This window comes from Procambarus clarkii, chromosome 61, assembly GCF_040958095.1.
Source record: "Procambarus clarkii isolate CNS0578487 chromosome 61, FALCON_Pclarkii_2.0, whole genome shotgun sequence".
NCBI lineage: Eukaryota > Metazoa > Arthropoda > Malacostraca > Decapoda > Cambaridae > Procambarus > Procambarus clarkii.
Window position 1 is genome coordinate 1,441,811 of NC_091210.1, and position 12,585 is coordinate 1,454,395.

Below are 12,585 nucleotides of genomic sequence, written 5' to 3' on the forward strand. Positions count from 1 at the left end.
CTGATGCTGCTGCTGTTCTCAAGCACTCCTCTGGCTGCTGATCTTGCTACAGCTGCTGTCTTCGTCAGACACTGTTCTTGCTCCTAGCAATGTTCTTCACTGTAATAGAAAAGAGATAAAATATTGCAATGAAAATCCAATTTGTATATAAAATCCAAATGCTTAAGTTATTGCCATGCAATAACTTATGCATTTTATTTGTCTTTATTTCTCATGTTTGCTGGAACCATTTAAACCTTCCTATCAAGTTCCACTTTGAACTATAGCCATCTATACCTTCCTGGCGAGTACATCCTTGCACCAAGACCATCCAAACCTTCCTGGCGAGTACATGCTGGCACCAAGACCATCCAAACCTTCCTGGCGAGTACATCCTGGCACCAAGACCATCCAAACCTTCCTGGCGAGTACATCCTTGCACCAAGACCATCCAAACCTTCCTGGCGAGTACATCCTGGCACCAAGACCATCCAAACCTTCCTGGCGAGTACATCCTTGCACCAAGACCATCCAAACCTTCCTGGCGAGTACATCCTTGCACCAAGACCATCCAAACCTTCCTGGCGAGAACATCCTTGCATAATGATCATCCAAACCTGCCTGGCGAGAACATCCTTGCACCAAGACCATCCAAACCTTCCTGGCGAGTACATCCTTGCACCAAGACCATCCAAACCTTCCTGGCGAGTACATCCTTGCACCAAGACCATCCAAACCTTCCTGGCGAGTACATCCTTGCACCAAGACCATCCAAACCTTCCTGGCGAGAACATCCTTGCATAATGATCATCCAAACCTGCCTGGCGAGAACATCCTTTCACCAAGACCATCCAAACCTTCCTGGCGAGTACATCCTTGCACCAAGACCATCCAAACCTTCCTGGCGAGTACATCCTTGCACCAAGACCATCCAAACCTTCCTGGCGAGTACATCCTGGCACCAAGACCATCCAAACCTTCCTGGCGAGTACATCCTTGCACCAAGACCATCCAAACTTTCCTGGCGAGTACATCCTTGCACCAAGACCATCCAAACCTGCCTGGCGAGTATATTCTTGCACCATGACAATCCAAACCTGTCGAGAAAAAAAACGACCTACCTCTATAATCCTAGTTACAATATGCAGATAATTGCGCTGCGGTTCTTGTACTAACCTATTAACCAATACTAACACAAATTAATTTAATTAATAACTCATTCAAAGAAAACGAGATTATAGTGGAATTTTCCTTTAAACGTGGGATATATATATCGCCCGTCAAAACAAAATATATTAATAAGATATTAATAATCACTAAAAACTTCCAGTTCAGTGTTAAAATTAATAAAAAACTGTTCCCTGTAACTGGATCAAATAAATTTACCAGTAAAATTAACGCCGCCCTTCCTTCGTCCAAAAATGGGCAAAATTTAGCAGGTTCCAATAACGTGACTGAGCCGGGGAAGGAGGGCGGCGGCCATTGTGGAATGAACACTGCTCTCGTAATTTAGTAAAAACAAGCAGCTATGTTTATGCTCGTGAACCCGAGCCATCTAGATGTTCTTCAGCTGCCGCGACCTCAAATAACGGGTGTACGTCGTTTCCGGCTGTGTAAAAAACTAACATTATTTTGTAGGGCCCTAGAATATTATTTAAATGGAACCAGTGATGAGGCGGGCGAACACCCAAAACAGGATGAGCCTCTCACAATCTAGAAATATTCTTAATACTAATAATTTAAATGCGCCATATCTGTGTAGGAAGTAAAGTTGCAGTTGTTAGATTGTATTCTTCCGGCAGACCTGTGGTCACCTGGGATTTAAGCGTCAGCAACCTGTCGTCACTAGGGAACAGACACCATAGCCACGAGTCTTAGTCCTGGCAGACTGGTCACGTGTCCCTCTGATATCCACACTGAAGTCATCAAACAGCTAAGGCCTTCGTGTACAAACTAACCCCAGTACAATAATAAGCTAACCTTAATATACACAGAAATCACACTAGCATGATGCATCAAATGAACTAGTCCACAAGGGCCGTGATGAGGGTTCGAACCCACGTCTGAGAGGATCCCAGACGCACCTTTATCGACTAGGCCACGACATGGTAAAATAATTGCAACCAGGAGTTTTACACAAATCCACCATAAACTCGGGCTCAGTCAATAAGATGTTCTACCTCTTCGCCCTTACTTCATTGCACTCAGAAATCACAATAGCGTGATGAGGCCAAGTGGAACTCCCGGTTGCAATTTTTTTACCATGTCGTGGCCTAGTCGATTAAGGCGCGTCTGGGATCCTCTCAGACGTAGGTTCGAACCCTCATCACAGCTATTGTGGATTTGTTAATTTTAACCTTAGTAGAAATTTGCTATAAATCGATTGATAGGTTACTGTAATTAATTAACCTACAAATTGTGTTGGGATATGACTTATGAGAGACTTTAAATCCATACAGTCCGCTCAATTAAACATACAGTCTACTAAGCTATGGAAAGAATTAATAATTAAATCAATTATACATCATAAACAAAATTACATTAAATTAAATAATTTTTTAATATTTATTTTTTTAATTATCAGGGGAAAGCACCAAGCCATTACGACTTTATAGAAGTGGGAAGGGGTCAGGATAAGGATTTGGGACGAACGGGGGAAAAGTAATGGTGCCCAACCACTTGGACGGTCGGGGATTGAAACGCCGACGTGCATGAAGCGACACCCACAATTCCTGCTTGGCGAGTACATCTTCGCACTATGATCATCCAAACTTGCCTGGCGAGTACATCCTTGCACCATGACCATCCATAACTTACTGGCAACAATGTTGTATCCAGATTATTTTGTAAACATTAGTTAGTCTCTCTCTGAGCGTACCGGCAGCGTAAGTAGTGGGTGGAGGGCGAGGAGGAGTATGTAAGTGGCAAATGGATGGGAGCCAGTGGGCGGGAGGCACTCTGGGTCAGCGGCCAGGGAGGAAGGCAAGGTGTGGCTACACAGGACTACGGTCGAGGCAGCGAGTCACAGACGTGACCTCAAGTGCAATATGAGACGGTCAGTGTTAGGCCTCATTTATTGTGAGAACACTGTTGACATGTTGACCGGAAGTGGTTTGGGAAGGCTCAATAGTTAGAGGAGGTTGAATAAAAGAGACGCCAGCAATGTGGCATATTTCATTCTGCAGAGGACAATGATGCTGGTGGTGGTGTGGACCTGGTATGGTGAGGACCATGATGCTGGTGGTGGTGTGGACCTGGTATGGTGAGGACCATGATGCTGGTGGTGTGGACCTGGTATGGTGAGGACCATGATGCTGGTGGTGTGGACCTGGTATGGTGAGGACCATGATGCTGGTGGTGTGGGCCTGGTATGGTGAGGACCGTGATGCTGGTGGTGTGGACCTGGTATGGTGAGGACCATGATGCTGGTGGTGTGGGCCTGGTATGGTGAGGACCATGATGCTGGTGGTGTGGACCTGGTATGGTGAGGACCATGATGCTGGTGGTGGTGTGGACCTGGTATGGTGAGGACCGTGATGCTGGTGGTGTGGACCTGGTATAGTGAGGACCATGATGCTGGTGGTGGTGAGGACCTGGTATGGTGAGGACCATGATGCTGGTGGTGTGAACCTGGTATGGTGAGGACCATGATGCTGGTGGTGGTGTGGACCTGGTATGGTGAGGACCGTGATGCTGGTGGTGGTGTGGACCTGGTATGGAGAGGACCATGATGCTGGTGGTGGTGTGGACCTGGTATGGTGAGGACTGTGATGCTGGTGGTGTGGACCTGGTATGGTGAGGACCATGATGCTGGTGGTGGTGTGGACCTGGTAAGGTGAGGACCGTGATGCTGGTGGTGTGGACCTGGTATTGTGAGGACCATGATGCTGGTGGTGTGGACCTGGTATGGTGAGGACCATGATGCTGGTGGTGGTGTGGACCTGGTATGGTGAGGATCATGATGCTGGTGGTGGTGTGGACCTGGTATGGTGAGGACCGTGATGCTGGTGGTGTGGACCTGGTATAGTGAGGACCGTGATGCTGGAGGTGTGGAACTGGTATGGTGAGGACCGTGATGCTGGTGGTGGTGTGGACCTGGTATGGTGAGGACCATGATGGTGGTGGTGTGGACCTGGAATGGTGAGGACTGTGATGCTGGTGGTGGTGTGGACCTGGTATGGTGAAGACTGTGATGCTGGTGGTGTGGACCTGGTATGGTGAGGACCGTGATGCTGGTGGTGTGGACCTGGTATGGTGAGGACCATGATGCTGGTGGTGGGGTGGACCTGGTATGATGAGGACCGTGATGCTGGTGGTGTTGACCGGGTATGGTGAGGACCATGATGCTGGTGGTGGTCTGGACCTGGAATAGTGAGGACCATGATGCTGGTGGTGTGGACCTGGTATGGTGAGGACCATGATGCTGGTGGTGTGGACCTGGTATGGTGAGGACCATGATGCTGGTGGTGGTGTGGACCTGGTATGGTGATGACCATGATGCTGGTGGTGTAGACCTGGTATGGTGAGGACCATGATGCTGGTGGTGTGGACCTGGTATGGTGAGGACCATGATGCTGGTGGTGTGGACCTGGTATGGAGAGGACCGTGATGCTGGTGGTGTGGACCAGGTATGGTGAGGACCATGATGCTGGTGGTGGTGAGGACCTGGTATGGTGAGGACCATGATGCTGGTGGTGAGGACCTGGTATGGTGAGGACCATGATGCTGGTGGTGTGGACCTGGTATGGTGAGGACCATGATGCTGGTGGTGGTGTGGACCTGGTACGGTGAGGACCATGACGCTGGTGGTGAGGACCTGGTATGGTGAGGACCATGAAGCTGGTGGTGTGGACCTGGTATGGTGAGGATCATGATGCTGGTGGTGTGGACCTGGTATGGTGAGGACCATGATGCTGGTGGTGTGGACCTGGTATGGAGAGGACCGTGATGCTGGTGGTGTGGACCTGGCATGGTGAGGACCATGATGCTGGTGGTTTGGACCTTGTATGGTGAGGACCGTGATGCTGGGGGTGTTGACCTGGTATGGTGAGGACCATGATGCTGGTGGTGTAGCCCTGGTATGGTGAGGACCGTGATGCTGGTGGTGTGGGCCTGGTATGGTGAGGACCATGATGCTGTTGGCGGTGTGGACCTGGTATGGTGAGGACCATGATGCTGGTGGTGTGGACCTGGTATGGAGAGGACCATGATGCTGGGGGTGTTGACCTGGTATGGTGAGGACCATGATGCTGGTGGTGTAGCCCTGGTATGGTGAGGACCGTGATGCTGGTGGTGTGGGCCTGGTATGGTGAGGACCATGATGCTGTTGGCGGTGTGGACCTGGTATGGTGAGGACCATGATGCTGGTGGTGTGGACCTGGTATGGAGAGGACCATGATGCTGGTGGTGTGGACCTGGTATGGTGAGGACCATGATACTGGTGGTGCGGCCCTGGTATGGTGAGGACCATGATGCTGCTGGTAGTGTGGACCTGGTATGGTGAGGACCATGATGCTGGTGGTGTGGACCTGGTATGGTGAGGACCGTGATGCGGGTGGTGTGGACCTGGTATAGCGAGGACCGTGATGGTGGTGGTGGTGTGGACATGGTATGGTGAGGACCATGATGCTGGTGGTGTGGACCTGGTATGGTGTGGACCATGATGGTGAGGGTGTGGACCTGGTATGGTGAGGACCTGGTATGGTGAGGACCATGATGCTGGTGGTGGTGTGGACCTGGTATGGTGAGGACCATGATGCTGGTGGTGGTGAAGACCTGGTATGGTGAGGACCGTGATGCTGGTGGTGGTGTGGACCTGGTATGGTGAGGACCATGATGCTGGTTGTGTGGACCTGGTATGGTGAGGACCATGATGATGGTGGTGGTGAGGACCTGGTATGGTGAGGACCTTGATGCTGGTGGTGGTGTGGACCTGGTATGGTGAGGACCATGATGCTGGTGGTGGTGGTGTGGACCTGGTATGGTGAGGACCGTGATGCTGGTGGTGTGGACCTGGTATGGTGAGGACCGTGATGCTGGTGGTGGTGTGGACCTGGTATGGTGAGGACCATGATGCTGGTGGTGGTGGGGAACTGGTATGGTGAGGACCGTGATGCTGGTGGTGTGGACCGGGTATGGTGAAGACCGTGATGCTGGTGGTGTGGATCTGGTATGGTGAGGACCATGATGCTGGTGGTGGTGAGGACCTGGTATGGTGAGGACCATGATGCTGGTGGTGAGGACCTGGTATGGTGAGGACCATGATGCTGGTGGTGTGGACCTGGTATGGTGAGGACCATGATGCTGGTGGTGGTGTGGACCTGGGATGGTGAGGACCATGATGCTGGTGGTGAGGACTTGGTATGGTGAGGACCATGATGCTGGTGGTGTGGACCTGGTATGGTGAGGATCATGATGCTGGTGGTGTGGACCTGGTATGGTGAGGACCATGATGCTGGTGGTGTGCACCTGGTATGGTGAGGGCCATGATGCTGGTGGTGTGGACCGGGTATGGTGAGGACCGTGATGCTGGTGGTGTATACCTGGTATGGTGAGGACCATGATGCTGGTGGTGGTGAGGACCTGGTATGGTGAGGACAATGATGCTGGTGGTGAGGACCTGGTATGGTGAGGACCATGATGCTGGTGGTGTGGACCTGGTATGGTGAGGACCATGATGCTGGTGGTGGTGTGGACCTGGTATGGTGAGGACCATGATGCTGGTGGTGAGGACCTGGTATGGTGAGGACCATGATGCTGGTGGTGTGGACCTGGTATGGTAAGGATCATGATGCTGGTGGTGTGGATCTGGTATGGAGAGGACCATGATGCTGGTGGTGTGGACCTGGTATGGTGAGGACCATGATGCTGGTGGTGGTGAGGACCTGGTATGGTGAGGACCATGATGCTGGTGGTGAGGACCTGGTATGGTGAGGACCATGATGCTGGTGGTGTGGACCTGGCATGGTGAGGACCATGATGCTGGTGGTGGTGTGGACCTGGTATGGTGAGGACCATGATGCTGGTGGTGAGGACCTGGTATGGTGAGGACCATGATGCTGGTGGTGTGGACCTGGTATGGTGAGGATCATGATGCTGGTGGTGTGGACCTGGTATGGTGAGGACCATGATGCTGGTGGTGTGGACCTGGTATGGAGAGGACCGTGATGCTGGTGGTGTGGACCTGGTATGGTGAGGACCATGATGCTGGTGGTTTGGACCTTGTATGGTGAGGACCGTGATGCTGGGGGTGTTGACCTGGTATGGTGAGGGCCGTGATGCTGGTGGTGTGGACCTGGTATGGTGAGAACCATGATACTGATGGTGTGGACCTGGTATGGTGAGGACCGTGATGCTGGTGGTGTGGGCCTGGTATGGTGAGGACCATGATGCTGATGGTGTGGACCTGGTATGGTGAGGACCGTGATGCTGGTGGTGTAGCCCTGGTATGGTGAGGACCGTGATGCTGGTGGTGTGGGCCTGGTATGGTGAGGACCATGATGCTGTTGGCGGTGTGGACCTGGTATGGTGAGGACCATGATGCTGGTGGTGTGGACCTGGTATGGTGAGGACCATGATGCTGGTGGTGTGGACCTGGTATGGTGAGGACCATGATACTGGTGGAGTGGCCCTGGTATGGTGAGGACCATGATGCTGCTGGTGGTGTGGACCTGGTATGGTGAGGACCATGATGCTGGTGGTGTGGACCTGGTATGTTGAGGACCGTGATGCGGGTGGTGTGGACCTGGTATGGTGAGGACCGTGATGGTGGTGGTGGTGTACTCACCTAATTGTACTCACCTATTTGTGCTTGCGGGGGTTGAGCTTTGGCTCTTTTTTCCCGCCTCTCAACTGTCAATCAACTGGTGTACAGATTCCTGAGCCTACTGGGCTCTATCATACCTACATTTGAAACTGTGTATGGAGTCAGCCTCCACCACATCACTTCCTAGTGCATTCCATTTATTAACTACTCTGACACTGAAAAAATTCTTTCTAACGTCTCTGTGGCTCATCTGGGTACTAAGTTTCCACCTGTGTCCCCTTGTTCGTGTCCCACCCGTGCTGAAGAGTTTGTCTTTGTCCACCCTGTCAATTCCCCTGAGAATTTTGTAGGTGGTTATCATGTCTCCCCTTACTCTTCTGTTTTCCAGGGATGTGAGGTTCAGCTCCTTTAGCCATTCCTCGTAGCTCAATCCTCTCAGTTCCGGGACGAGCCTGGTGGCATACCGCTGAATCTTCTCTAACTTTGTCTTGTGTTTAACTAGGTATGGACTCCAGGCTGGAGCTGCATACTCCAGGATTGGTCTTACATAAGTGGTATACAGGGTTCTGAAAGATTCCTTACACAAGTTTCTGAAGGCAGTTCTTATGTTGGCCAGTCTAGCATATGCCGCTGATGATATTCTTTTGATGTGGGCCTCTGGGGACAGGTTCGGTGTGATATCAACCCCCAGATCCTTCTCTCTATTTGATTCTTGCAGGATTTCCCCTCCCAGATGATACCTTGTGTTCAGCCTCCTGCTCCCTTCGCCTAATTTCATCACCTTACACTTTCCAGACTTGAACTTCAGCAGCCATTTTCTAGACCATTCCTCCAGTTTATCCAGGTCATCCTGTAGTCTCTGTCTATCTTCATCCGTCTTGATTCTTCTCATAATTTTTGCATCATCAGCAAACATCGAGAGGAATGAGTCTATACCCTCTGGAAGATCGTTCACATATATTAGAAACAGGATGGGTCCAAGTACTGAGCCCTGTGGGACTCCGCTGGTGACATCTCGCCACTCTGATGTCTTCCCCCTCACCGTTACTCGCTGTTTCCTGTTGCTTAAGTACTCCCTTATCCACTGGAGCACCTTCCCTTTTACTCCTGCCTGTTGCTCCAACTTTTTTAACAGCCTTTTATGGGGTACTGTGTCGAAGGCTTTTTGGCAATCCAGGAAAATGCAGTCGGCCCACCCTTCTCTTTCCTGCCTAATTTTCGTTGCCTGGTCATAAAATTCTATTAACCCTGTGAGGCACGATTTACCATCTCTGAACCCATGTTGGTGGTGCGTTACAAAGTTATTTCCCTCCAGATGCTCTACGAGCCTTTTCCTCACGATCTTCTCCAGCACCTTGCATGGTATACAAGTTAAGGAAACTGGCCTGTAATTCAGTGCCTCTTGCCTGTCACCCTTTTTGTATATTGGGACCACGTTAGCTGTCTTCCAACTTTCTGGTAAGTCTCCTGTTTCCAGTGACCTGTTATACACCATAGAGTGTGGCACACTTAGTGCTTCTGCACCTTCCTTTAGTATCCATGGTGAGATTCTATCAGGCCCAACAGCCTTTGTCACATCTAGCTCTAGCAGACACCTTTTGACCTCATCACTGGTGAGGTCAAATTCCTCCAAGGTTTCCAAGGTTGCCGCCTCCTCATTTAGTGCAGGGGCTTCTCCTTGTTCTATTGTGAAGACCTCCTGGAATCTCTTGTTGAGTTCTTCACACACTTCCTTGTCATTCTCTGTGTATCTGTTCTCCCCTTTCCGCAGCTTCATCACTTGTTCCTTCACTGCTGTTTTCCTCCTGATATGGCTGTGGAGCAGCTTTGGTTGGGTCTTGGCTTTACTCGCGATGTCATTTTCAAACTGTCTCTCTGCTTCCCTCCTCACTCTGATGTACTCATTTCTGGCCCTCTGGTACCTCTCCCTGCTCTCTGGTGTTCTGTTATTTCTGTAGTTTCTCCATGTTCTTTTACTCAGTTGTTTCGCTACCTTACATTCCTGGTTGAACCATGGGTTTTTCTGTTGTTTTTCGTTTTTCTCCTTTTGGACCTGGTATGGTATGGGTGTGGACCTGGTATGGTGAGGACCATGATGCTGGTGGTGGTGAGGACCTGGTATGGTGAGGACCGTGATGCTGGTGGTGTGGACCTGGTATGGTGAGGACCATGATGCTGGTGGTGGTGAGGACCTGGTATGGTGAGGACCGTGATGCTGGTGGTGGTGTGGACCTGGTATGGTGAGGACCATGATGCTGGTGGTGTGGACCTGGTATGGTGAGGACCATGATGATGGTGGTGGTGAGGACCTGGTATGGTGAGGACCTTGATGCTGGTGGTGGTGTGGACCTGGTATGGTGAGGACCATGATGCTGGTGGTGGGGGTGTGGACCTGGTATGGTGAGGACCGTGATGCTGGTGGTGTGGACCTGGTATGGTGAGGACCGTGATGCTGGTGGTGGTGTGGACCTTGTATGGTGAGGACCATGATGCTGGTGGTGGTGGGGAACTGGTATGGTGAGGACCGTGATGCTGGTGGTGTGGACCGGGTATGGTGAGGTCCGTGATGCTGGTGGTGTGGACCTGGTATGGTGAGGACCATGATGCTGGTGGTGGTGAGGACCTGGTATGGTAAGGACCATGTTGCTGGTGGTGAGGACCTGGTATGGTGAGGACCATGATGCTGGTGGTGTGGACCTGGTATGGTGAGGACCATGATGCTGGTGGTGGTGGGGAACTGGTATGGTGAGGACCGTGATGCTGGTGGTGGTGTGGACCTGGTATGGTGAGGACCATGATGCTGGTGGTGGTGGGGAACTGGTATGGTGAGGACCGTGATGCTAGTGGTGTGGACCGGGTATGGTGAGGACCGTGATGCTGGTGGTGTGGACCTGTTATGGTGAGGACCATGATGCTGGTGGTGGTGAGGACCTGGTATGGTAAGGACCATGATGCTGGTGGTGAGGACCTGGTATGGTGAGGACCATGATGCTGGTGGTGAGGACCTGGTATGGTGAGGACCATGATGCTGGTGGTGGTGTGGACCTGGGATGGTGAGGACCATGATGCTGGTGGTGAGGACCTGGTATGGTGAGGACCATGATGCTGGTGGTGAGGACCTGGTATGGTGAGGACCATGATGCTGGTGGTGTAGACCTGGTATGGTGAGGATCATGATGCTGGTGGTGTGGACCTGGTATGGTGAGGACCATGATGCTGGTGGTGTGGACCTGGTATGGTGAGGACCATGATGCTGGTGGTGTGGACCGGGTATGGTGAGGACCGTGATGCTGGTGGTGTATACCTGGTATGGTGAGGACCATGATGCTGGTGGTGGTGAGGACCTGGTATGATGAGGACAATGATGCTGGTGGTGAGGACCTGGTATGGTGAGGACCATGATGGTGGTGGTGTGGACCTGGAATGGTGAGGACTGTGATGCTGGTGGAGGTGTGGACCTGGTATGGTGAAGACTGTGATGCTGGTGGTGTGGACCTGGTATGGTGAGGACCGTGATGCTGGTGGTGTGGACCTGGTATGGTGAGGACCATGATGCTGGTGGTGGGGTGGACCTGGTATGGTGAGGACCGTGATGCTGGTGGTGTTGACCGGGTATGGTGAGGACCATGATGCTGGTGGTGGTGTGGACCTGGAATAGTGAGGACCATGATGCTGGTGGTGTGGACCTGGTATGGTGAGGACCATGATGCTGCTGGTGTGGACCTGGTATGGTGAGGACCATGATGCTGGTGGTGGTGTGGACCTGGTATGGTGATGACTATGATGCTGGTGGTGTAGACCTGGTATGGTGAGGACCATGATGCTGGTGGTGTGGACCTGGTATGGTGAGGACCATGATGCTGGTGGTGTGGACCTGGTATGGAGAGGACCGTGATGCTGGTGGTGTGGACCTGGTATGGTGAGGACCATGATGCTGGTGGTGGTGAGGACCTGGTATGGTGAGGACCATGATGCTGGTGGTGAGGACCTGGTATGGTGAGGACCATGATGCTGGTGGTGTGGACCTGATATGGTGAGGACCATGATGCTGGTGGTGGTGTGGACCTGGTACGGTGAGGACCATGATGCTGGTGGTGAGGACCTGGTATGGCGAGGACCATGAAGCTGGTGGTGTGGACCTGGTATGGTGAGGATCATGATGCTGGTGGTGTAGACCTGGTATGGTGAGGACCATGATGCTGGTGGTGTGGACCTGGTATGGAGAGGACCGTGATGCTGGTGGTGTGGACCTGGTATGGTGAGGACCATGATGCTGGTGGTTTGGACCTTGTATGGTGAGGACCGTGATGCTGGGGGTGTTGACCTGGTATGGTGAGGGCCGTGATGCTGGTGGTGTGGACCTGGTATGGTGAGAACCATGATGCTGATGGTGTGGACCTGGTATGGTGAGGACCGTGATGCTGGTGGTGTGGGCCTGGTATGGTGAGGACCATGATGCTGATGGTGTGGACCTGGTATGGTGAGGACCGTGATGCTGGTGGTGTAGCCCTGGTATGGTGAGGACCGTGATGCTGGTGGTGTGGGCCTGGTATGGTGAGGACCATGATGCTGTTGGCGGTGTGGACCTGGTATGGTGAGGACCATGATGCTGGTGGTGTGGACCTGGTATGGTGAGGACCATGATGCTGGTGGTGTGGACCTGGTATGGTGAGGACCATGATACTGGTGGTGCGGCCCTGGTATGGTGAGGACCATGATGCTGCTGGTGGTGTGGACCTGGTATGGTGAGGACCATGATGCTGGTGGTGTGGACCTGGTATGGTGAGGACCGTGATGCGGGTGGTGTGGACCTGGTATGACGAGGACCGTGATGGTGGTGG